The sequence below is a fragment of the Aedes albopictus genome, chromosome 2, assembly GCF_035046485.1.
Source record: "Aedes albopictus strain Foshan chromosome 2, AalbF5, whole genome shotgun sequence".
Lineage (NCBI taxonomy): Eukaryota > Metazoa > Arthropoda > Insecta > Diptera > Culicidae > Aedes > Aedes albopictus.
In genome coordinates, this window is record NC_085137.1 from 265,737,131 (window position 1) to 265,762,344 (window position 25,214).

At 47.8% G+C, this 25,214-nt stretch overlaps 1 long non-coding RNA gene across 2 annotated transcripts; it reads left to right on the plus strand.

Annotated features, from left to right (window-relative positions):
• Positions 1-6: 6 nt before the first annotated feature.
• LOC109407089 (uncharacterized) lies at positions 7-2,210 on the plus strand. 2 transcript variants are annotated; one of them, XR_009997023.1, is made up of 2 exons: positions 7-1,424; positions 1,840-2,210. It is a non-coding gene; the product is annotated as an uncharacterized LOC109407089 (long non-coding RNA). The 2 variants fall into 2 exon arrangements; XR_009997024.1 differs by having other exon boundaries at positions 1,858-2,210.
• The last annotated feature ends 23,004 nt before the right edge of the window (positions 2,211-25,214 follow it).

Consider the following 25,214-nt stretch of genomic DNA (forward strand, 5'->3'; position numbering starts at 1 on the left):
GTCACGGATAAAAATTCCGAAGTTGAACCGAACTCTCCCCACCACTCTTTAGGGATATTCTGTGGGACCCGTATCCCAATCAAGACCGATCGTGGATCCGATCTCTCCCTTCCATTCGTCACGGATAAATATTCCGATGTTGACCCGATCTCTCCCCACCATTTTTTTAGGGACCCGAATTATCCCGATGCTGAACGAAAACTGTTTTTTGTCATGGATAATTATCTCGGACGTGGTCGGATTGAAAAATAGAAAAGGCCCCTTTATAAAATGATGGGTTCGATTTTTATGGGAACACAAGTGATATGGAATGATGTTTAGTTTTTAAGGACGAAAAAAACTATCGGTTTGAAAATATACTTTTGGTGTGTAGAAACGGGTTGGGTTCCAATAGAATCGAAGTTTACATTAGATTCAATGTTTGTTTTTAACTCGCCATGAAAAATCAAAGTTTATCCCGAGGTCAAGATGTTTTCTAGGCGCAGGGGCTGAAACGCATGCAAGTTCGGGGGGAAAATTTTGGAATGCGATTGGTCAAATGAACCGTTTGAGTTCATGTAATCAACCAAAAGGGGAAATATAATGAATATGATTGGTCAAATGAATCTCTTTGATTCAAAAAGACATCATATGGGGAAACAGCACAATTGAAAGAAGGATATATGCACATCTCTTTCCAGCTCAGGAACTCCAGGATTCTTTTCTGATTCCAGAGTGGGGATGATTGAAAAGTGTAGTGCATATGTATTGTAATGAGAGTTGATGTGTAGGTTGAAATCTCAGGATATAAAAACCGCTGCCGGACCCTTGATCGTGGGAAGTGCTTAGAATTTTTTTTCAAGAGTTGTTATTAAGAAGTTGAGTCGTTACAGAGCTTAGGGAAGTTATTTAGGGAGTTCTTAGAAAGTGATATTGAAGTGTATAGTGAAGACATATGCGGAAATTCAGGGAGGTGAAGAATACTCCGCCGTAAATAAACGTGTGTGCCTCGTGCAGTGTTGCAAAGATGAGCATGTCATCAAAAACTAGGTAGCCCCCGCCCCCGCTAGGTGGAGAAACTGGAAGAACCTATGTTCCAGATCCAATCGGATCATAAGCCGGATTTCTCTCCAAGTCGTTGATGTGTGTTAAGAACGCTCCGTCGGTTGGTTCTGCTGAATATGGCCCAACTCCACTTAGCAGATGATCAGCTGATGATTTTGTTCGAAGGCAAGAAGTGCATCAGGGAAACCAGACTGGACCCGTTTGTTGGTAAGTTTGATGCAAGAAGCGGAATGACAGGAATGTAACGATGTTCTTTCTTGATTTCTTGCAGGTTGGTCAATTCCCAGCTGCTCATGCCATGCTGTAAAAGAAATTCAAGGTGAAGGTGATCATTCCCAATGACCTCGACCTCCGGAACCGTCGACGTATGCAATCTGCAGGTGAGGTGTTTAGATTGGGTTGATCCAGAGTACGACGGGACAAGATATTAGTCGCGTTTTTTTCTGTTTCTCAGTTTCCACATAACCAACTGTGAGGATGTGGAGGCTTTTTTCAATACATATTAGTGGATTATAGAGTCTGGAACTATTTGGGCAGAAACACCTATTTTGGGCACTTGCTGCTATAACTCAGTCAGTTTTAAACCGATTGATTTGATATTTGAGACACGATCAGATACGCACAATATCTAGCCGTGTTCAAAAATTCAAGTCAATCGATTTGAAATTGACTGAGTTATAGCAGCAAGTGCCCAGAATAGGTGCTCCTACCCAAATGGTCCCAGACCCTACTTCTCACCCAAAGAAACGAACTTAAATCGAATACATTTTGAAATATTTCTCACGATCTTTACAGATTCAAACGGTTCTGCAGGAACGTCGCAACCAACACCAAGCAGACATCGACATTTTATCCGGAGTCCGAACTTCGGACCTCCTGGCACCTCGACGCTAGTGGAAACAGTGGTACACATCTGGAAGCTGCAGTACAAGGGCAACGTATTGAGATTGTTAAGAGTTTGTTCCCGCTACGGATGTTTCTCGGCATTAGTCCTGGCCGAATATAAATAAAATAGGCGTTGAGATTTCGAATATGATACCGTGGCTGGCTACGTGTAGTAACATTTAGGCGGGGGTTCATATTTTGGGCACGCTAAACTCAGCTAAATTTAGACCAATTTTCTATGCATACGTATTTATACAGACAAATAAACAATTATAGTTAGATTTGCGTTGTTTGCATTTTATAATGCATTTGATTCAGTACTGGACTGCGCAGTCAGAGTTCTTAAGTGCGGAAAGGCTAACAAAAATGAAGGATTGCATCATCTTCAACGCATTTTTCTTCGATTTATGAAAAATAATTGCTTTGATCACACCGAATTTATTAGATTCAACCGCGCAGTTTGGCTTGCGTTTCCGAACTTAAGAAACTTCTGCGATAGTCCAGTAATGAATTGAATGCTGAATATTTTTTCATTCCCGTACCAATGGTACAAACGTAACTGAACCGTAAAACATATTGTTAATTCAACTGTATGCGAGCTGTATACCAGACTGTGGAACCATATTGCACTATAAAGCAATAGTTACACATACATTGCGATTTTTATTCGGATTTTATAGATCAACTGTTCTATAACTGTTTGCCTAACAGTGAGCTGAGCAAAAAATGGATAGTATATTGACCTTCTGGCAAACAGTAAACGAAAAAATTTGTTCGAGAAAATGGGCATTTTTTTATTGTAACATAACTTAACCGCCTATTCCCCATACTGTTATTTACTCGAAAACCATCTACCACACTGTTGAAACGGTTTATGGTTCTGTTGGTTTATTGTTACTTGGGATGTTCTACTATACTATTGAGATATTGTTGTAAATTGTTGCGTAAAGTATGGTGAACAGTACTAGTATGGTTCTTGGTTATGCGGGATAGCATTAGACTAGGAAGTTTGTTTCTTGTTTGTGAAAAAAAAAAGAAAAACAGGAAGAGTAATCATTAAGCTCCTCAAAATCTGACATGGAAAACGCAGCTAAGTATAAGAACTAATAAATAACCTATTTTAAGGATTCATTTAGCTTTTCCACAAAATATCACATCCGAAAAGTACACTTTTTTTTTTAATTTTTTTACAATCGCTCGAGATTGGGGCGGTTGCACACAACTGAAACAAAAATCGTTAATTACAGCATTTTTGCCTAACAAGCATGACGTGAACTCTATAATTTTTTGAGGTTATTATTACCCTCAAAGTGCCTGAAAATGTTAACTAATCTAGCTTCTGCTTGTCCAATTTTGTCATTTGCGTACTATTTCCTTAAGTAGCTCGGATACTTCTCTGTCAACATCGATAAACTTGTTGGATGAATTTAATTTACCAGCGTACTCGTACCCCTGCCAGTCAATAAAGGTTTTGATATTCTCCCATTTGAAAAAAAATAACACAGTGAAAATAAATTTCCGATAAAAATTTACTTTACTGGGCTTGGAAAGATTTTAACTTCGGGCAACGATTTCCCTCCAAATTTTTCATCTGACTGTACGCAGTTAAATAGTAATAAAAGTAGTTTTCTACCCTGAAGTTTGAACTTTGAACTTTCAGCTAACTGTAAAATGAAACCAAATATTCGATTTTTTTTTCTTCAAAAATAAAAAAAAATGCTGGGACTGCTATCGCTCGATAAAAAAAAAGCTTTCAACAGTTCAAACTTTACTGTAACCTGTAACCTGTACTGTTGAAAGTTCCGTTAATATGTTTGATGTGACTTGTGCTTTGTACAAAACCGGTTTGACTATTTTGGCTTTGAAATTACTACAATATTTTGAATGCTTGTTGATTTTTTTTCAAACGCGGGACATTTTTACGATTTGAGACGAACGCGGGACATTTCGCGGGACAAAATTTGTCGCGGGACATTTGGTCAAAATGCGGGACTGTCCCGCGAAACACGGGACGTCTGGTCACTTTAACCTAACCTCTATTTTCACTAATTGTCTAGTCACTTTTGTTACGTACCTTTTTCTTGTTTTGTTTAAGGTTACACGTTGTTTTCGTTCATTGTTCTATTGCTTGTTCTTTGTATGTTTGGTTTAACTATAATTTTAACGGTTAATTAGCATTTAGGGTATAATTTTACAGTTCACATTACTAACCGTACTAACACATTTTAACATTAACTTTCCGTACTATTACAATAACTATTTACATTTACTAACAAACATTTTCACGTTTCAAGTAGCTTTTACAAACAAGCTATCAAACTGACCCTAATTTAGTAAAGAGAACACAAATCATTTAAAAAAACGTTCACCAACGATTAGGTTTTACACAAAATCACCTCAAACTACTATTTACACACGCGCGCTACTACTACTCTGTTCGAGGATCACTGACTGCATAAGAGAAATCCCCCAGTTTCGGCCAGGCTTTTATAAGAAGAGCCGGCTTGCATAAAATTCTGCATATGCATTTATGATCTTGATTTCATGATTGCCCATCCTGTTATAGCATAGCATCATCTATGGGGCGAGGTGAAGACTTTCAGGGCTGTGTTTGTTTTGCCCGAGCTCAAACTGCTCGAGTTTGAACACATTTCATGGACACGTTACCTGCATGCAGGGAGTGTGTGCGTTCCTTTATTGCAGGGTCTAATTTAGGGGAAGAAATTTTGGAAAATAGGAATTGTGGCGGAGTCATCAAGTACATTTTGGAACCGAACGGTTACATTACCCCATCGTTCCTCTTTCAAAATAAAAGAATTTCATTTTGAACTTACTAGTTTTCAATTTCAATTACTAACTTCAACCAACATCATCACAGATTTGGTGAATTATAATTTTAAATTCCTGTTTGCGGGACTACCCTATTAACCTTCGTCGCTCACGCGAGAAGAAAAGGTTCTCATTTTGAGTGGTAACTCATGATGTACCAACACTGTGGTGTTGAAAACTGCCCTGCAAATTTTGATTGCTGGTATTCAGCAAATTTTGCTGATTTTTTTGTGCTGATTTCATTCAGCAATACGAATTTACTGAGTATCAGCAATTATTTTTCAACTTCCTGAACCATCCAGCAATTTTAACAGTTGATCAGCAACGTTGTGCTGATACTCAGCAAAAATTTTGCTGAAATTCAGCAATTTATTTTGCTGATTTTTTTGTGCTGGAAGCATTTCAAAAAATTTGGTGTGTGTCATCGCTATCAGCTGTTGCGATGTTTATGTTTACGTTTAGATACGAGTACGACGGTTCGCGATACCGATTTCCTCGTCTGAATTTCCACGAAAGTATCGCGCGTTTCGGGAGTGAATCGATTAAAACTGTGTCCGCGAATAGAAAACTCTCGGGAGTGATCACTTTGATAACCGCGATCCGCGATCATTTATCGGTTACGATCCATTTATCGGTTACGGAATCGTTCGGCGTAGAGAGATTTCTTTTCCGGAGACGTTTAGGAAGATTGCCCTGGTAAGTAGAGATATTGTAAACATTGATTTGATTTTGACATTTTAATGCATTTCTAGGAAGTTGAAAGTGCATTCATTGAGGGGCTCATTCATTGAGTGACCCATTCATTGCGCAGTCCGGACCTGTGAATGGTGAGTATCAATCAATCAAGTACGACTGACTTGAAGATTTTCATCGATGATTATTTTGATTCTAGGTTGCTGGACTTAACCGTTCAAGGAACGTACGACGTGGGATAAATAAGATCGCCAGTTCTTTCGCTTAGAACTGGTCCCACTGGAAGTTGATTCGTAGAGCTCGCACCAGGAAACTTCGCTGGCAATGTCCGAGCCTACTTCGATCGTTGGGTGGCCTCGACGGACCGATACCTCAGGCACTTCCGAGAAGACCCGAGCAAAACTTTGTTGTGGTCTCGACGGACCGATACTCTCAGGCGCTTCGGGGAAGAACCCGAGCAAAACTTGTATGTTATTTCTGTGCTTTATTGGTAGCACTTCAAATTACCAAATAAATGTCGATTTTGGGGATTGGGGTGGGTTTTCTAGAAAGAAAAGTCCCCATCGTTGTTCGGGAAATCGGAAAGCAGTTCGCGGGAACTGTCCGCGGTAATCTTTCGCGTATTTCCGTCGGGTTGGGAGAATTTTTCGCGCTTCGCTCTACGATATCAATTTCAGATCACCACATCAGTGGGTCTGCTTAAGTTTCGCGACATGTGTAGTGGTTTTGGAACTCTTCGTCGGTTGGTCGGATCGTGGGTAAGTATCTACTGCGGTAAGTATTATAATTCCCGGTTTCTTCGCGGATTTTGGACAGACCTCCGGATGTCTGCCAAACCGGCTTCGCGTTTTATTGGTTTCGCGACGTATTTTCGATTAGGTCCGCAACGATCGTTGTTGCGACCGGTTGATCTGGCTTGACCAGATCATCCTGTAGAGTTCGGAGGTGGAAGAACACGGAATGTTCTTCCTGATTTTCGCGGGTACTGCAATAACGTGGACATTTCGTGGATGTATGTGCGGAAGCCCATCGGTCTTCCAACGAGTTGCACGACGATTGTGCGTTCGTTTCATATCGCGGCGAGGAATTTCGTGGTTACGTTTTGATTACGGATTGGATTCGCAAATTCGCCAAAATTAGTTATTCTACTTCGCGTTCAATCGGATTAGAAAATACGACCTATTATTTCCGCGCGTATTTCATACATTCCTAGGGTTAATTGACGATTCTAAAAATAAGAATCCGTACGTTCTAGATGTGCTCATTCTGCGAATGGAGTGACGTGAGAAAAGTCGGATTCGTATATCGAGGTGAGAAATCTCGACTCGAATGAGGTGACTCTCCATTTGATTTACACGGCGAGTCACTTCATTCGAGACGGTATTCCTCATCTCGATATACGACTCCGACTTTTCTCACGTCACTCCATTCGCAGAATGAGCACAAGAATCAAATTCAGACAGTTTCATGAGTTATTACTATTTCGTTTGGAGAACGAAATGAAATTGCAAACAGGACACTGTTTTTGCCTCCCCTTCCGGGAAGAGAGGAAGCCAAAAGGGGTTTGAAATGTAATTTTCGTTGGGCGCCAATTTGTAACCTGGTAGCTCATGGGATGGGGGAATCTACAGGGTCGTTAATGGCATTTCATTCACCCCTATACACATGCCATGGATGGCCTAATCTCGCAGGAGCAATCGCGGAACGGAAACCTGCCCATAGAGGTCTCACTACGTAGAATCATCTAAAAGGGGGGGAGGGGGAGAATACTCTTACGGCAATGATCCAAGAAAAGCGAGGCTTTGAGGTTCCTTTGCGAACCCGGAGAACGACACAAACACAAAATGGTGAACGGATTTCAACTCTTGGTGGCTCTTTCTAAAATGCGCTACACCTGAGGTTAAATTTTACAATTTTATTTAGTGACGTCACATAAAGGGGTACTTGCATGCATATTTGGTACTTAAGTGTTCCGGATATTCGGTGCTGGTGTAGCGGGTGGCTGGTGAGCCGATCGTGGATCGACGATCGTGGTTGGCACTTCCATCACACACATTCACGGCACCCAGCACTATTGGAGACTCAGAAAAGAGACGTAAAGAAAAAGGCCCAAGTGTGGACCTGGTCATCACGGATTAGTACCCTATGACGTCACTGTACCTAACCTCTATTTTCACTAATTGTCTAGTCACTTTTGTTACGTACCTCTTTCTTGTTTTGTTTCAGGTTACACGTTGTTTTCGTTCATTGTTCTATTGCTTGTTCTTTGTATGTTTGGTTTAACTATAATTTTAACGGTTAATTAGCATTTAGGGTATAATTTTACAGTTCACATCACTAACCGTACTAACACATTTTAACATTAACTTTCCGTACTATTACAATAACTATTTACATTTACTAACAAACATTTTCACGTTTCAAGTAGCTTTTACAAACAAGCTATCAAACTGACCCTAATTTAGTAAAGAGAACACAAATCATTTAAAAAAAACGTTCACCAACGATTAGGTTTTACACAAAATCACCTCAAACTACTATTTACACACGCGCGCTACTACTACTCTGTTCGAGGATCACTGACTGCACAAGAGAAATTCCCCAGTTTCGGCCACACCCTTAAATGAAACAACACTGCGCACGAGTAACTTTCACGCAGCGAGCAAAAAGAAAAAAGAATTTTCACGCAGATTTGTGTAACACCGGATCAGCACATTGTTTGTGTTGATCCGGTGTTACACAAATCTGCGTGAAAATTCTTTTGTCTTTTCGGTCGCTGCGTGAAAGTTACTCGTTGCGCTGTGTACATCGAGCTCTGCGTGCAGGCTTTTATAAGAAGAGCCGGCTTGCATAAAATTCTGCATAGGGTAACGGTTGAATTTTTTTACCCCTAGAGGACATTGGTTTGAATTTAACTCAAAATCAAACAGATTCAGAGGGTATTTACACATAACGATGATGTTAGTATGTTCGTAAAAGCCTCCACTGTCCGTTAAAAATACCCACAAGGTCATTTCTGGATGAAAATTTGATGAAAATAACTGATTTTTGGAGCTTCATTTTTCACTGTTTTGGACACCCCAATATATTTTGGACCCTCTTCAGATTATATTTTGGACACCCGGTGTTTAAACTCGTTTGAAACTATTTTGGAAGAAATTGTCGCTTGAATATGCTTGATCACATCCTAATTACTTGATTGACAAAGGCTGATTAGACGAACTTTGCGAATTCAATGCGCTAGAATGATAAACGTTTTTGTTTACATCTACAAGTTTCCTCAGCACCGCAATCTCTTTTTGTAAACATGATGCGACACTCGCACGGATGACGAGATTGGCAAAAAATAATTTCAAGGCAAATATGGATATTTCCAGTGAGGTAATGATTGCTTCCCGTGCAGAGCGATCTTATTTAGCGAATGATTCTAAAAATTTCCGTCATCTCATCATTAAACCTGTGTAAGTTGTGATAATAGGACACAGGGGGTCCAAAATATATGGGGGTCAAAATTATATTGGTTACCCTATGCATTTATGATCTTGATTTCATGATTGCCCATCCTGTTATAGCATAGCACCATCTATGGGGCGAGGTGAAGACTTTCAGGGCTGTGTTTGTTTTGCCCGAGCTCAAACTGCTCGAGTTTGAACACATTTCATGGACACGGTATGACTAGAGTCAGTCTAGTTAGAGTCTGGCGGACTGTCACTTTCGATCGGAGCCAATCGAGCATGACGTCACGGTGTAGCATTTATCGGTGAGGACACTATGACGTCATGCTCGATTGGCTCCGGTCGAAAGTGACAGTCCGCCAGACTCTAATTATAGGGACTCTAGGTATGACGTGAAAGTGGAACAAGCACTCATTCGTTACCTGCATGCAGGGAGTGTGTGCGTTCCTTTATTGCAGGGTTTAATTTAGGGGAAGAAATTTGGGAAAATAGGAATTGTGGCGGAGCCATCAAGTACATTTTGGAACCGAACGGTTACAAAAGATGTGGACATTTTACCTTATAAACCACGTAGAAAAATTGAAAGTATAAACGAAATAAACAAAATATTACACGACTACCATGTGACACCTTTAGGAGGTCACGTAGGACCAAACCGATTGTATAAAAAGTTAAGAGACATATACGTTTGGAGAAATATGAAGAAGACGGTTGCTAGATTTGTAAACGCTTGCAAACCGTGTCGAATAAATAAGGTATATAAACATACCAGGGAACCAAACATTGAAACCACTACTCCCGCTAAACCATTTGATGTTATATCAATTGATACAGTAGGACCTTTACCCCGGACAAACAACAATAATCGATACTGTATAACAATACAGTGTGATTTATCAAAGTATGTGGTTATAACACCCGTACAAAATAACGAAGCTTCGACTATAGCGAGAAGTCTTGTCGAGAATTTTATATTAACATTTGGAAACTTTCTTGCACTTAGGTCGGATCAAGGAACGGAATATAATAATGAAATACTGAATAAAATAGGAAAAATACTAAAATTCAAACAGAAATTTGCTACAGCCTATCACCCACAAACTATAGATGCATTGGAAAGAAATCATGAATGTCTCAACGAGTATCTAAGATCTTTTTGCAATAAACACCATGACGATTGGGATGATTGGATTAAATTTTACACATTTGTTTACAATACAACGATACATACAGATACAGATTATATCCTGCACGAATTGATTTTTGGCAGAAAAGCAAATTTACCACAGGGTATATTTAAAACCAAAGTAGAACCTATTTATGATTTAGAATTGTATTATAACGAACTCAAATACAAACTACAGAAATCCAACATAATAGCAAAAAACAACTTAATTGAGGAAAAACAAAATAGATTACAAAACCTCAATAAATACACAAACCTAATAAAGTTATTATAGATTTGGTTTATATAACGAACGAAAACACAAAGAAATTAATTAGGCTAAGTAAGAAGTGAACAACCGAGCCTAACTTGTTGAAAAAAATAATTAAAGAAAAAAAAAGGTGAAAAAACAAGAAGGTTGAACAAAAATCGGTTTAGATTTACAATAGATAAGAATTTGTTTAACATAAAAATTACATCATTTTAAAAATTTATAACCTATTATTTTGTAAAGATCTCTGGGACAGATATTTATGTTTTAAATGAATAATTTCGTTTCATATAAATTTCACTACATCATTCAAAAAAAAGGGGAAAAGGTGTGCTATGCATCTTTCCGTAAAATCAATTACACCCCGTAAATAACTGTATCGACCAAGTCATATTCAATTCAATTAGGAAGCACACTCATCAATGCTGTTTCCAGTGCACACAATGAGAATGGTCAGGAATGCATGTGCGGTCCGAACGTTCTGTAATATTTCTATTGAGGATGATCTTTTCAAGCACCTTCCCCGCCGTGTCAATCAAGCATTTTGGTCTATATGCCGATGGGTCTCCAGGTGGTTTCCCCGCCTTTGGCAATCTTCTTATATCCGCTGTCTGCTGTTGTTGTAGTCAATACTGTAGCGAACCGCCAGGTGGTCGCTGTGAGTGTAGCCATCATCTACACTCCAGTTCAAACTACTTGTTAGGCCAGGACTACAAAAGGTCACGTCAATAATTGACTCCGCTCCGTTTCTACTATAGGTACTCTTGGTACCGACATTACCCGGGTAGAGGTGAATAACAAACCAATAACTAAAGAATAACATATTTTGTCATCATATCTAAGTTTGCAATTCTTTAATTGTTTATGAATAGCTCAGGATGACAAATAAATAACTTAACATGCTATCATTGTAAAACTTGTAATTGGCGAGTTATTATTGAATAGTATAATAACATAATAATAACAAATATTACTCTCCATGCTATCAGCCATAATAACAAAACAATATCATAATTTACCATCATATTAAAATATGTTATTATTTTGACATTCTCTTTGCTATTATTTTGTTATTACAATTGCAAAATTAGTTATTCTTTAGTTGTTAAGTCATAGCAATTTTGTTATTATTTTTGATATTTTAACTCTTATTTCAAACAAACTAATGGCAAACTTTGCCATTTAAACATTCTATTTTAATGGCAAAATTTGCCCTTCATTTAACATTTTGCTCTACCCGGGTAGCCAATTCGACATCTAAGATGGCCAGTGTTTCTAGCAGGATCTGACCCCGCTGGTTCGTGAAACGGCTTCCCCATTCCACGGCCCAGGCATTAAAGTCACCTGCTATTACCACCGGCCTTCGCCCTGTTAGCACGGTCGTTAAGCGGTCCAGCATTTGCGTGAACCGCTCGATCGGCAACCGCAGAGGCACATAACAGCTACAGAAGAAGATTCCGTTTACTTTGGCGACCACGAATCCCTCATAGGTGGTAGACACCAACTCCTGAACGGGGTATTTACCCGTCGTCCATATCGCCGCCATTATTCTGGTCCCATCCGCGACCCAGTTACCGTTGCCGGCGGGTACTCGGTATGGGTCCGATATGATGGCGATATCCGTCTCCCACTCAGAAACCGCCTGACAAAGCAGTTGCTGAGTCGCATCACAGTGGTTCAGGTTCAGCTGCACTGTGGTTTGTTGTTCACTGCGGCTTTCTTGAAGGCCTGGCACTTTGGACCACCCATCGGATGTCTGTTGTTCGAGGATTTCCCGGTACAGATCATGCAGATGGGCGGACTCGTGCAGCTTTGGGCCTTATGACCTTCAGCGCCGCATCGCCTGCACAGTTTGCGCCTGTCAGGGCCTTTGCAGTTCCACGACTTGTGTCCTGGTTCCAGACGCCTGAAGCAAACCTCTGGTGGCTCGTGGAATGCCAGGTGACATACACACCAGCCCACCTTTATGCTCCCTACTTTAACGGACTTTTTAACGTCCGGCACAGGTAGCTGAACCAAAGCTATCTGTGTCCCTGCTGGCCCTTTCAGTAGCTTAACGGTTGCGGCGGCCACCTGCACATCGCACTGTTCAGTTCGCAACGAACATCGCTTGCAGACAGTCGTGTTCGCTATCGCTGGTCGATCGAATACTTTTTATCTCGTTTTGTGTGCGTTATCGTTCAAATCGTTTTAACTTGTACAGTACTGTCCAGTGTTAACGGTTTTTTAGTGCTCTAGTGGGTCTATTAAGTCTAGACTAACGTTAGGACTAGTGAGAGCATCGCGTTTTCTCGCGGGCCCCCTTTACCCCATGCTACTGGGCAAGGGGGTGTTGGAAGTGTGCGTAGCTTCGCGGACCGACGCGATATCAGTGTAAAGAATACCGCGTTTTCTCGCGGGCCCCCTTTACCCCAAGCTATTGGGAAAGGGGGTGTTGGAAGTTAATTGCTACTAAGCAAACACGCACGATCAAGTGACCGAGGTGATAAGTGCCGCGTTCTTTCTCGCGGGCCCCCTGAACCCAAGCTACTTGGCTAGGGGGTGAAGATACAAGTGGGCATCCAATTTGCCATACATACCTGTTTCCGATACTCACCCTGTGCTGTGCTGCCCCCTTCTACCCTATCATCCCGGGGAAGGGGGTGAAGAAAGACCCGGAATCGGCCTTAGGGCCGGTGAAGATACCTACTAGTGAACGGCCAAAGTGAAAGAAGATACGAACAAGTGGAGTGACTGGGGAGTGGAGTGATAGGGGGAAGTGAACCTGTGTTCCGCCGGCCAGGCCCGAGAGCCCAAGCCGCGCTCAAGTTGAAGAACCCGAAAAGTGTGACAAGGACCCCAGGAGGGGAAGTGAGGGGAAGAAAAGTGTCTAAAAACGAAGCCAAGTGCGGGGCGCCCTAGTTGGCAGCGCCAAAAACCGCGCTTTAAAAGAAAGCCGGCCATCCTTTGTTGGCCTTAACAACAATTCGGTGAGCAGGGGCTAAGCAACCGAAGAAACCATCCCCCCCGTAGTGCGTCCAAAGAAGGACAGCACTATTTTACTTTATTGAGTGCTGGTACATTGTTTGTATCACTGAAGAACAAGAAGACCTAGTGCGTTCAGAGAGTGAGTGCTCTCTCCATTCGGACCCGAATCGCCGCTCCACAAGGGACCCTCGGCTCTGGTGAGAGGTCCCGACGTGAGCCTCGTCCAAGAGGTCTTGTTTGCTCGGGCTTCTTCGCTCGGGTGACGTCCGATCTCCGTACCGTCTCTCCTGAGATCCAACCCCAAGGCGCTGTTTTCATCCTGTCATAGGTGAGTGTTTCCTTCTGCACACCTTCGTCCCAAACTCGTTCCTGGTACTGCGCTCCCCACAAGCGCCAACAGTCGGGGTGCGGGATGTCGGCCCGCTCCGGGGGGGGGCCTGGAGGCGCCCCAACCTGGAATAACAGTAATGATAGGTTTATTGACGGTACATACACGGGTAGGACCTTCCCGGCCTACATGGACCATCACAACAACTTGGGGGAATTAATGATTCTGCGTCTACAAGGAGTGGAAGGCCGCCCCCTTCCTAATGCCCCATTCATGATCCGGAAATCGATCACTAGATTTCTCAACGGCAGAATCGACTCCGCCTTCAAAGAGGGTGGCGGACGGTCCTACGCCTTAAAAACACGCAGCCCAGCCCAATTCCAGAAGTTGTTAGAAATGAAGAAACTCGATGACAACACGCCTGTGGAGATAATCGAGCACCCGATCCACAACTCGGTTAAATGCATGGTGTTCAACCGCGACGTGATTGACTTTCCGACCGCTGTTCTCGAAGAGGAGCTTGCCGATCAGGACGTTATGAAAGTTCACCGGATCACCAAGCGGGTAGGGGAATTGAGAGAGAATACCCCTCTCCTCGTATGCACCATCCGCGGAACCGTCAGACCCGAGCATCTGTATTTCGGCTACGATCGCATTCCTACCAGGCCATATTACCCGGCGCCCATGCAGTGCTTTAACTGCTGGGCCTTCGGACACACCAAATTGCGTTGCAAGGCCCCCTCTCCAGTATGCGGCACCTGCTCCGGCACGCACCCCATAGCAGAGGATCGGAAATGTCAAGAGCCTGCCTTCTGCAGGAAATGCAACAGCGGCGAGCATACTTTGGCCAGCCGAGGCTGCCCGGAGTATCAGAGAGAGAACTCCATTCAAAAAATCAGAGTAGACCACGATTGCTCGTACCCGGAAGCCAGACGCAGGCTTGAAGAGAACACCAATAACCAACGCCCATCCTACGCACAGGTCGTCGACAACGGGCAAAGCACAGCAAGACTCCCACAAGTAGAGGAAAGAATGAGTAGCAACCCGGAGTTCCAACTACTCAGCAGCAAAATCGAGCAGCTAATCACCGTCATTGAACAAAGGGATCGACGGATCTCGGCGCTAGAAGCCTCTGTCTTCAGTGCCCCTGCTACGTCCCCCTCAACACCCACAGTAGAAGAGCTGCTGGCCCGGCAAGAGGCCAGATTTAACACGATTATTGCAAAGCTGGAGAAGCAAAACGAGAACCTCCGAACCCTCAACCTCCGTTTGGTCAATGAAGTCAGCGAGCTCAGGAAAGCTGTCGGCCAGTCCGCCGCCAGCTCTTCTGAACCTGAACCTGCTATCATCACCGAAGAACAGAGCAAATCCGCCGATTCCACCCCGACAGCATCAAACACCGAACCACGGTCTCTGGGGTCAACCCCCCGGAATCTCGATCCGTTTTTGGAAGGGGTTTTCTCGGACAACGAGAACCCCTCCCCGGATGACAGCCCAAACCCACCTTTCAGCAGCAAGGACACCCCTCGCCCCAACAAGGAGAACATTTTCACCACTCCCAAAGGGCAACGCGGCCAGTCCTTTACTACAACGATCAACCCGAAGACACCAAAAAGAAGCCTCGCCACGGCGGAACTATCCTCGTCCCAGGAGGTCAAAAAACCGAAGCAGAAGGGAGCCCCAGGGAATCTGGGGAAACCTCCTAATAAATAAATGGCTCCTCGAGGGAGGTACCATAAGCCGCCTGTTGAAGACGGTTGGTTCCTCCTCCTGACATTGAACAACAACGACAAAGTTTTCACCGGAAAAATACGAAAGGGAACCGGTGGGCACCCCCGAAGGGAAGGCCGGGGGGTAAGACCCACCCAACACTCGCTGCTACTCCACGCACAACAACAAGTCTGCGCACAAACCTGGAAGAACTGCGGAATATCCAAGGGCACCGGTGGGCATCCCCGAAGGGAAGTCCGGGGAGTTAGGCCCACCCATCACCACACCGTAAACAAGAACAGAATGCAAGGGGGGCATCCCCGAAGGGGAGCCCGGGGTGTAAGCCCCACCCTATCGGCAAACCTCAACACACAAGAAGGATCTTTACAAGGACTAAGTCCCACTGGTCGCCGGGGCGCCGCTCAACCGGAAGCCTTTTGGGGACCGGCATGGGCGGGCCGACTCCGGCATCGGTCGGGTGAAGCACCGGAAAACGACAACGAAGCTCTGAAGGGCAAAGGGGGGCTTCCCCGAAGGGAAGTCCGGGGTATAAGACCCACCCTAAACCGAGAACGCCATGAAACGCCAACCCTGAATACCAGCAGCCGTAGGAGCGAGAATCCAAGGAGAATCTGGAACCCCAGTAGCAGCAGGAGCTGCTGCCATCGAATGTACTTAATCCAGCACAGCGAACTCACCCTCTGGAAGAACACCACCTTTAGGAGAGAGCCTCCTAATCAGCCCTGTCAACCCGCCGCCGCATCCCCAACCAAAAAAACGGGTCTGGAGCCTGCACCTAGGTGCAAGCACGCCAAGACCTCTAGAACAAGGCCGGCATTTGCCTCCCCTCGATGTCCCAGAGCCATCGACCGGGAGCCTCGGACTGGCCACCCAGCCCACATTTTTTCCCAATGGAATCCCTAAATGCCAAGAAAAAAATGGAGACACTGTCTGCGGAGGCTCTTTCTGTATCCAATCGGCCAGGTGACTTCTCCGAAGACCCCCAAGGTCGAAAACCCAAAATAAGTGTGTACCAGTCTCGCCCAAAAGCAAGTCCTGACGATCATCGGGGCGCCGCCCAACCGGAAGCCATTCGGGGACCGGCATGGGCGGGTCGACTCCGGTATCGGCCGGGTGAACGCAGTCGTCAAACAGGCGGAACCACCGAGGGCACAGGGGGGCATCCCCGAAGGGGAGTCCGGGGAGTAAGCCCCACCCTACCACCGAACATCAACTTTCGAGGAGCAACACTACCACAACCAAGTCCCACTGATCATCGGGGCGCCACCCAACCGGAAGCCAGTTGGGGACCGGCATGGGTGGGCCGACCCCGGTATCAGTCGGGTGAAAGAACCGCACAAACTGACAAATTCCCCCAGGACAGTGGTCCTGAAATGCCAGCCCAAGAACCTGATACCCGCTGCAACACTGGGCCAAGCGAAGTACGATCTTATGCCACGAGTAGTTTGGGCGCCGGCAGACCAGAAGTCAGGAGAGGACTGGAACGGCCGGGTCGACTCTTACGCTCGGCAGGCGAATGTGGATGGGAACAAACAAGTACAGCCACTGTCAACCGGAGGGCCAGCCAACCGGAAGCCTCGAGGGGACCGGCATGGTTGGAGATGCTCCGGGGACAAGCCGGCTCGACGAAATTACCAGCAGAGGGGCTCTGCGATGCCAACGAATACGATCGACGGATAGCTCGAAACCAGAGGAACCATTGGACCAACAACCCAGGATGTTCCAACTCTTCCGGGAACTTTGGTAATATAGCAGCTACAACGAGCCAGAATCAACCCTATGGCAACCCGGGTTTTTGCCAGTCAGAAGTCGTACGAGGACTGACTTGGCAGGACCCTCCTGGAAGCCGGATAAGAATCGCTGCAAGAAGGAGCAACACCCGTAACAACCCAGACGTGAGGCGGAGCGAAGGACTAGTCAACAGGCCAGAAAGCCGACAACCACAAAAGGATCAACCAAGGCCCAAAGGCGCCGACCAAAACATAGCCCGTACTGGGCTGGAAAATCGCAGAGTCAGAACGAACAGTAACCCCAAAGAACTGTCTGGGCACCCTGGGCCAACTAGCCCAGGTGGTAAGTCCCTTTCAGACCCCGATGACCTTCAAGGTCGGAAATCAGTGACATGCGACGACCAGCTCTGGAGTGAACCAAGTCCCTCCGATCATCGGGGCGCCGCCCAACCGGAAGCCGTTCGGGGACCGGCATGGGCGGGTCGACTCCGGTATCGGCCGGGTGAACGCAGTCGTCAAACAGACGGAACCACCGAGGGCACAGGGGGGCATCCCCGAAGGGGAGTCCGGGGTGTAAGCCCCACCCTACCACTAAACTTCAACTTTCGAGGAGCAACACTACCACAAACAAGTCCCACTGATCATCGGGGCGTCATCCAACCGGAAGCCATTTGGGGACCGGCATGGGTGGGTCGACCCCGGTATCAGTCGGGTGAAAGAACCGCACAAACCGACAAAATCTCCCAGGACAGCGGTCCTGAAACACCAGCCCAAGAACCTAATACCTGCTGTAGCACTGGGCTAAGCGAGGTACGGACCTATGCCACGAGTAGTTTGGGCGCCGGCAGACCAGAAGTCAGGAGAGGACTGGAACGGCCGGGTCGACTCTTACGCTCGGCAGGCGAATGCGGATGGAAACAACCAAGTACAGCCACTGTCAACCGGAGGGCCAGCCAACCGGAAGCTTCTAGGGGACCGGCATGGTTGGAGATGCTCCGGGGACAAGCCGGCTTGACGAAATTACCAGCAGAGGTGCTATGCGATGCCAACGAATACGATCGATGGATAGCTCGAAACCAGGGGAACCATTGGACCAACAACCCAGGATGTTCCAACCCTTCCGGGAACTTTGGTAATATAGCAGTCACAACGAGTCAGAACCAACCCTCTGGCAACCCGGGTCTCTGCCAGTCAGAAGTCGAAAGAGGACTGACTTGGCAGGGCCCTCCTGGAAGCCGAACAAGAATCGCTGCAAGAAGGAGCAACACCCGGAACAACCCAGAAGCGAGGCGGAGCGAAGGACCAGTCAATAGGCCAGAAAGCCGACAACCACAAAAGGATCAACCAAGGCCCAAAGACACCGACCAAAACCTAGCCCGTACTTGGCTGGAAAATCGCAGAGTCAGAACGAACATTGACCCCAAAGAACTGTCTGGGCACCCTGGGCCAACTAGCCCAGGTGGTAAGTCCCTTTCAGACCCCGATGACCTTCAAGGTCGGAAATCAGTGACATGCGACGACCAGCTCTGGAGTGAACCAAGTCCCTCCGATCATCGGGGCGCCGCCCAACCGGAAGCCGTTCGGGGACCGGCATGGGCGGGTCGACTCCGGTATCGGCCGGGTGAACGCAGTCGTCAAACAGACGGAACCACCGAGGGCACAGGGGGGCATCCCCGAAGGGGAGTCCGGGGTGTAAGCCCCACCCTACCACTAAACTTCAACTTTCGAGGAGCAACACTACCACAAACAAGTCCCACTGATCATCGGGGCGCCATCCAACCGGAAGCCATTTGGGGACCGGCATGGGTGGGTCGACCCCGGTATCAGTCGGGTGAAAGAACCGCACAAACCGACAAAATCTCCCAGGACAGCGGTCCTGAAACACCAGCCCAAGAACCTAATACCTGCTGTAGCACTGGGCTAAGCGAGGTACGGACCTATGCCACGAGTAGTTTGGGCGCCGGCAGACCAGAAGTCAGGAGAGGACTGGAACGGCCGGGTCGACTCTTACGCTCGGCAGGCGAATGCGGATGGAAACAACCAAGTACAGCCACTGTCAACCGGAGGGCCAGCCAACCGGAAGCTTCTAGGGGACCGGCATGGTTGGAGATGCTCCGGGGACAAGCCGGCTTGACGAAATTACCAGCAGAGGTGCTATGCGATGCCAACGAATACGATCGATGGATAGCTCGAAACCAGGGGAACCATTGGACCAACAACCCAGGATGTTCCAACCCTTCCGGGAACTTTGGTAATATAGCAGTCACAACGAGTCAGAACCAACCCTCTGGCAACCCGGGTCTCTGCCAGTCAGAAGTCGAAAGAGGACTGACTTGGCAGGGCCCTCCTGGAAGCCGAACAAGAATCGCTGCAAGAAGGAGCAACACCCGGAACAACCCAGAAGCGAGGCGGAGCGAAGGACCAGTCAATAGGCCAGAAAGCCGACAACCACAAAAGGATCAACCAAGGCCCAAAGACACCGACCAAAACCTAGCCCGTACTTGGCTGGAAAATCGCAGAGTCAGAACGAACATTGACCCCAAAGAACTGTCTGGGCACCCTGGGCCAACTAGCCCAGGTGGTAAGTCCCTTTCAGCCCCCGACGACCTTCAAGGTCGGAATTCAGTGACATGCGACGACCAGCTCTGGAGCGGATCAAGTCCCTCCGATCATCGGGGCGCCGCCCAACCGGAAGCCGTTCGGGGACCGGCATGGGCGGGTCGACTCCGGTATCGGACGGGTGAATGTAGGCAAAACGGAAGCGGGATATCCAAGGGCACAGGGGGGCATCCCCGAAGGGGTGTCCGGGGAGTAAGCCCCACCCTACCAGCACATGCCAACACTCGAGGAGCAACACCACCGAAACCAAGTCCCACTGATCATCGGGGCGCCGCCCAACCGGAAGCTATTTGGGGACCGGCATGGGCGGGTCGACCCCGGTATCAACTGGGTGAAAGACCAACTTTAACCGATGAGACCTCCAATAACAGCGGCCAAGTAACTTTAGCCCATGAACCAAAAGTCCGTGGTAATCCGCCTGACACAAATTCAAACGGGCAAAACCCATCTGCCGACGCTTCAAACAGCATCCTGTCCCTTGACGGGTCAAGAAACGCCAGCGACTCGACCATACCTTCAGCTACACAGCCCTTCCCGAGGGTACTTAGGAAAGGAGTCCCACTGGCTCTTCAGTGGAATATTAATGGCTACCTCAACAACCTGGCAAACCTTGAGCAAGCCATTCTAAATAACGAACCCCTGGCCATAGCTCTACAGGAGCCACACAAAGTCACGGCTGCAATGATGGATCGCACCCTAAACCAGCGTTACAAGTGGACCACCAAAGTAGAGAACAACTACTACCACTCCGTCGCACTCGGCATCTCCGCCGAACTGCCACATGAAGTTATCAACCTGGATTCGGATCTACCCATAGTAGCATCACGGATCACGTGGCCATTTCCGGTAACCATCGCTTCAGTATACCTTCCCAATCAGAAGATCGCTGATCTGAAGAGAAAACTGAACCAAGCCCTCAGTAGGATGCCGGAACCGATCGTTCTGCTGGGAGACATAAATGGACACCACACTGATTGGGGCAGCAAAAGCTGCAATACCAGAGGCCTAGCGATTGCAGAAGTCGCGGCAGGAAACGAGCTCTGCACACTGAATGACGGCTCTGCAACGTTCATCCGTGGAAGTAATGAGACTGCCATCGATCTCTCCTTCGCATCCCGCTGTATTTCCAACCGGATCCTCTGGACTATCAACGACGACCTTGGAGGAAGCGACCACCTGCCGATTCTCATCAGACTCAACGACCAACCACCCACCACATCCCGACGCCCCAGATGGAAATTCGACCAAGCCGACTGGGCCACTTTCCAAGAAAGAATCGAGGATAGCCTTGACTCAACCGAACCGGCCACAATAGAGGACCTGACGAAAATCATGTTCGACGCTGCAACCACCACGATCCCCCGAACGAGTGCGACTCCGGGCCGACGGGCATTGCACTGGTGGACGGACGAAACCAAAAAGGCCGTTAAAGCGAGAAGGAAAGCACTACGAGCGGCCAGGCGTATCCCACCCGGCCACCCGGATAGAGAAACAGCTATGAGGAGATACCGAGAAGCTCACATACTGAGTCAAAAAACCATCAAGGAAGCAAAGGAAGCATCCTGGACCGCTTTCCTTGATGGCATAAATGACCAGCAATCGTCTGCCGAACTCTGGAGAAGGGTCAATGCTGTTCAAGGAAAAAGAAGATTCAAAGGAATCGCCCTGTCGACTAACGGCCAAACAGTTCGGGACCCAACGGTAGTCGCCGACTTACTAGCGGCCCACTTTTCCAACCTGTCCTCTTTCAACCAATACCCGGCAGATTTCATCGACAAGCACAGCCCTGTCAAGGTCGAATTAGCAAGAATAAACATCCCCAAGGGCCAGAACCTTCCGTACAATCAACCGTTCAAGCCAACTGAACTAAATTTCGCGCTCCAAAGAGCAAGTGGGAAATCTGCCGGGCCAGATGAGATCGGTTACCCCATGTTAAGGCACCTGCCACCTCTGGGGAAACGAGTCCTCCTCGAAAAGTTCAACGAAGAGTGGACAGCGGGCACGTTACCTGCGGAATGGAAGAAGAGCCTAGTTATACCCATCCCGAAGGCGTCGGGCAAAGCCTCGGAACCCAACGGTTATAGGCCGATCGCCCTGACGAGCTGTCTATCCAAGATCATGGAAAGGATGGTCAACCGAAGACTGACGGAGTACCTGGAAACAAACAGCCTACTAGACAATCGACAGCATGCCTTTCGCCCGGGTTTTGGTACCGGGACATATTTCGCCGCCCTCAACGAGATACTATCCAGTGCCCTGGAAAGAGAGGAGCACATCGAGATGGCTTCCCTGGACCTCGCCAAAGCCTACAATCGTGCCTGGACGCCAGGCATACTTCGGCAACTACTTGCATGGGGAATCACCGGAAACATGGCGGAGTTCATCAGGAATTTTTTGACGGATCGGACCTTCCAGGTCCTAATCGGCAATCATCGATCTAAAAACATAGACGAAGAAACCGGAGTCCCCCAGGGCTCCGTCATAGCCGTCACGCTATTTCTAATCGGGATGAATGGAGTCTTCGAAAACCTCCCGAAAGGAGTATATATTCTGGTCTATGCTGATGACATTCTGCTCGTGGTCACAGGGAAGCACCCGAAGATCATCCGGCGCAAACTACAAGCAGCGGTAAATTCCGTGGCCAAGTGGGCAAGCAATATGGGATTCGATATCGCAGCCAGTAAATGCGCCAGAATCCATATCTGCCATTCCAAACACCTGCCACCGAATACCCCCATAACAATCAACGGTGACCCGATCCCGTTGAAGAAAACCTGGAAGATCTTGGGAGTGATCTACGATCGCTTCCTTACGTTCAAACCCCATTTCACCAAGGTGAAGGAAGCTTGTAAAACAAGGCTAAACGTACTGAAAGCTGTATCAGGAAGACGAACAAGAAGTGACCGGAAATCTCGACATCGGGTAGCAGACGCCATCATCAGCAGCCGGCTTTTATACGGACTAGAAGCAACCGGACGAAACCTCGACGAACTAACGACCATCCTAGCACCAACATACAACAACGCGGTCAGAATTGTCTCTGGACTCCTTCCTTCAACTCCGGCAGACTCCGCATGCGTCGAAGCTGGCGTGCTGCCTTTCAGATACAAAGCAGCCGCAGCCCTCGGTCTAAGAACAATCGGCTACCTCGAAAAAACCAAGGACAGTGGAGCAGAGGACCTCATCCAAACAAACACAAACCATCACCTCGAAACCATCCTAGGAATATCCCTCCCTCCAATAGCTGGCAAGCATTGGAATGGCCCGAGGAGCTGGACCGCGAAACAACCCACGGTCGATGATTACATCAAAAGAAACTTCCGAAGGGGCTGCAACAACCAGCAAGTTCAAGCCCACTTCCTAGACCGAACTCGCACCAAACATAGAATCGCCGACATCCGATATACCGATGGCTCGAAAGCCCTCGGAAAAGTCGGACTTGGTTGGTGTGGCACCGGCTTCTCGGAACAACTAAGCCTCCCCGACCAGTGCTCTGTATTCTCTGCGGAAGCGGCCGCCATCTTCAAAGCTATCACCCAACAAACAGACCAAATCGGACCGGCCCTAATCGTCACGGACTCTGCCAGCGTCATTCTGGCAATCCAATCGGAAAACAACCGCCACCCATGGATCCAAGCGATCCAGGCGGCTCTAGACATCCACCCAGCCACCACCTTCATGTGGATCCCCGGACACTGTGGCATACCAGGGAACGAAGAAGCCGACCGATGTGCCGGTACCGGAAGGGACTGTTCCCGCCTAACAAACAAAATACCCCGAGCAGACGCTAAACTGTGGATTCAACAGAAGACGGAGGAAGCCTGGAGCAGGGCCTGGCACCGGGAGCGTAACCTTTTGACAAGAAAAATCAAAAACTCCATACACTGCTGGGAGGACCGCGAGAATAGAACAGAACAAATAGTCCTTTCCCGACTGAGAACCGGACACACAAGGTTCTCCCACGATATGGGAGGAGGTACCAACTTCAGGAAAATATGCGAAACTTGTCAAGAACACAACTCAGTTGAACACGCCCTCTACAATTGCCCAACTTTAGAGCTCCTCAGAGAAACATATGGTTTGGGAAGTCTTCGCCAGACATTGCAGAACGATAGGTCTTCCGAAGAGGCACTATTTTGCTTCCTAAAGGATGCGAACCTGTACAGCGAAATCTAAAAACGCGGATATTTTGGGACCACCGGGGGGCATCCCTGAAGGAGAAGCCCAGGGAGTAAGGCCCACCCACATCGGAATATCAAATTCAATCCACAATCCTCATCCAAACTGGGACCAAAGGGGGGCATCCCTGAAGGAGAAGCCCAGGGAGTAAGGCCCACCCACTTCGCATACGCTAACGGACTAGAAACAAAATTCATTCAAACCGGGACTTCCGGGGGGCATCCCTGAAGGAGAAGGCCAGGGAGTAAGGCCCACCCACACTGCTACAACAAACCGAATCCAGGGAACTACCGATGAATTACCACCGAAACCAGGGCACAGGTGGGCACCCCCGAAGGAGAAGACCGGGGGGTAAGTCCCACCCTTCAAATAAAAGCAATCTTCCCATCCACCCCAACGCCATTGCAAACCCAAGGACGTTGCCAAGTGACTCACCCGAGTATGCCAAAACCAAAGGCCGTTCGATCAACGGGGTCCTATCCACCGTCCGCCGGTCCCGACCGTCTCCAACTGACAATCCGCTTTTGACCGTCTGCACATCCACATCTTGGCTCTGGGCTTCGGCCTGGATAAATCTTCAAGGAGAACCTAAAAGGAAAAAACTACAGCCAACGGTACCAACAGAATTACCGCATTTGATACTTACCCGCGATCGCCGTTACAGCCCCTACTGTCATCTGACAGGGACTGGCGACCTCCGCAACGCAGGGGGATACAGACCGCCTGGGCCGCAATCTTCAATACTCAGGATACCCAAACGATCGGTTCTGCTGGTGGACCCCCTTTAGGGTACCAGTGACCGACAACCGACGAAACCTGGACGAAGCTGCCTCCGGTCTTCAACAATGGGGACCAAATCGTGTTGAACCCCCGCGTGGCGGACCCGCCTCCAGGGTGCCAGGGGTGGGAACTCGTCGACTTTCTCCTCCGCATCACCTTCCCCGCGTGGCGGACCCTCACCAGGGTGCCCGGGGTGGGAGCTGCGGCGAAACAGCAAACCCGCAACAAACTAGCAATTTCCTCCGCGTGGCGGACCCGTCCCCAGGGTGCCAGGAGTGGGAGAAGCGGCAAAGCAGCATTCAAAATACTTCCCCCGCGTGGCGGACCCGATCCAGGGTGCCAGGGGTGGGAACAGCAGCAAAACGGCAACAAAATCCTCCCCCGCGTGGCGGACCCGTCCCCAGGGTGCCAGGGGTGGGAGGTGCGACGTGACGACGAAACCGAGGCGGATCGTAGGCGGATCGGAAGCCGAAAAATGGCAAAAACCCCATAAAAACCCACCCACCCATTTGCTTCGTCCTCCCGGGAGGCTCTTGGG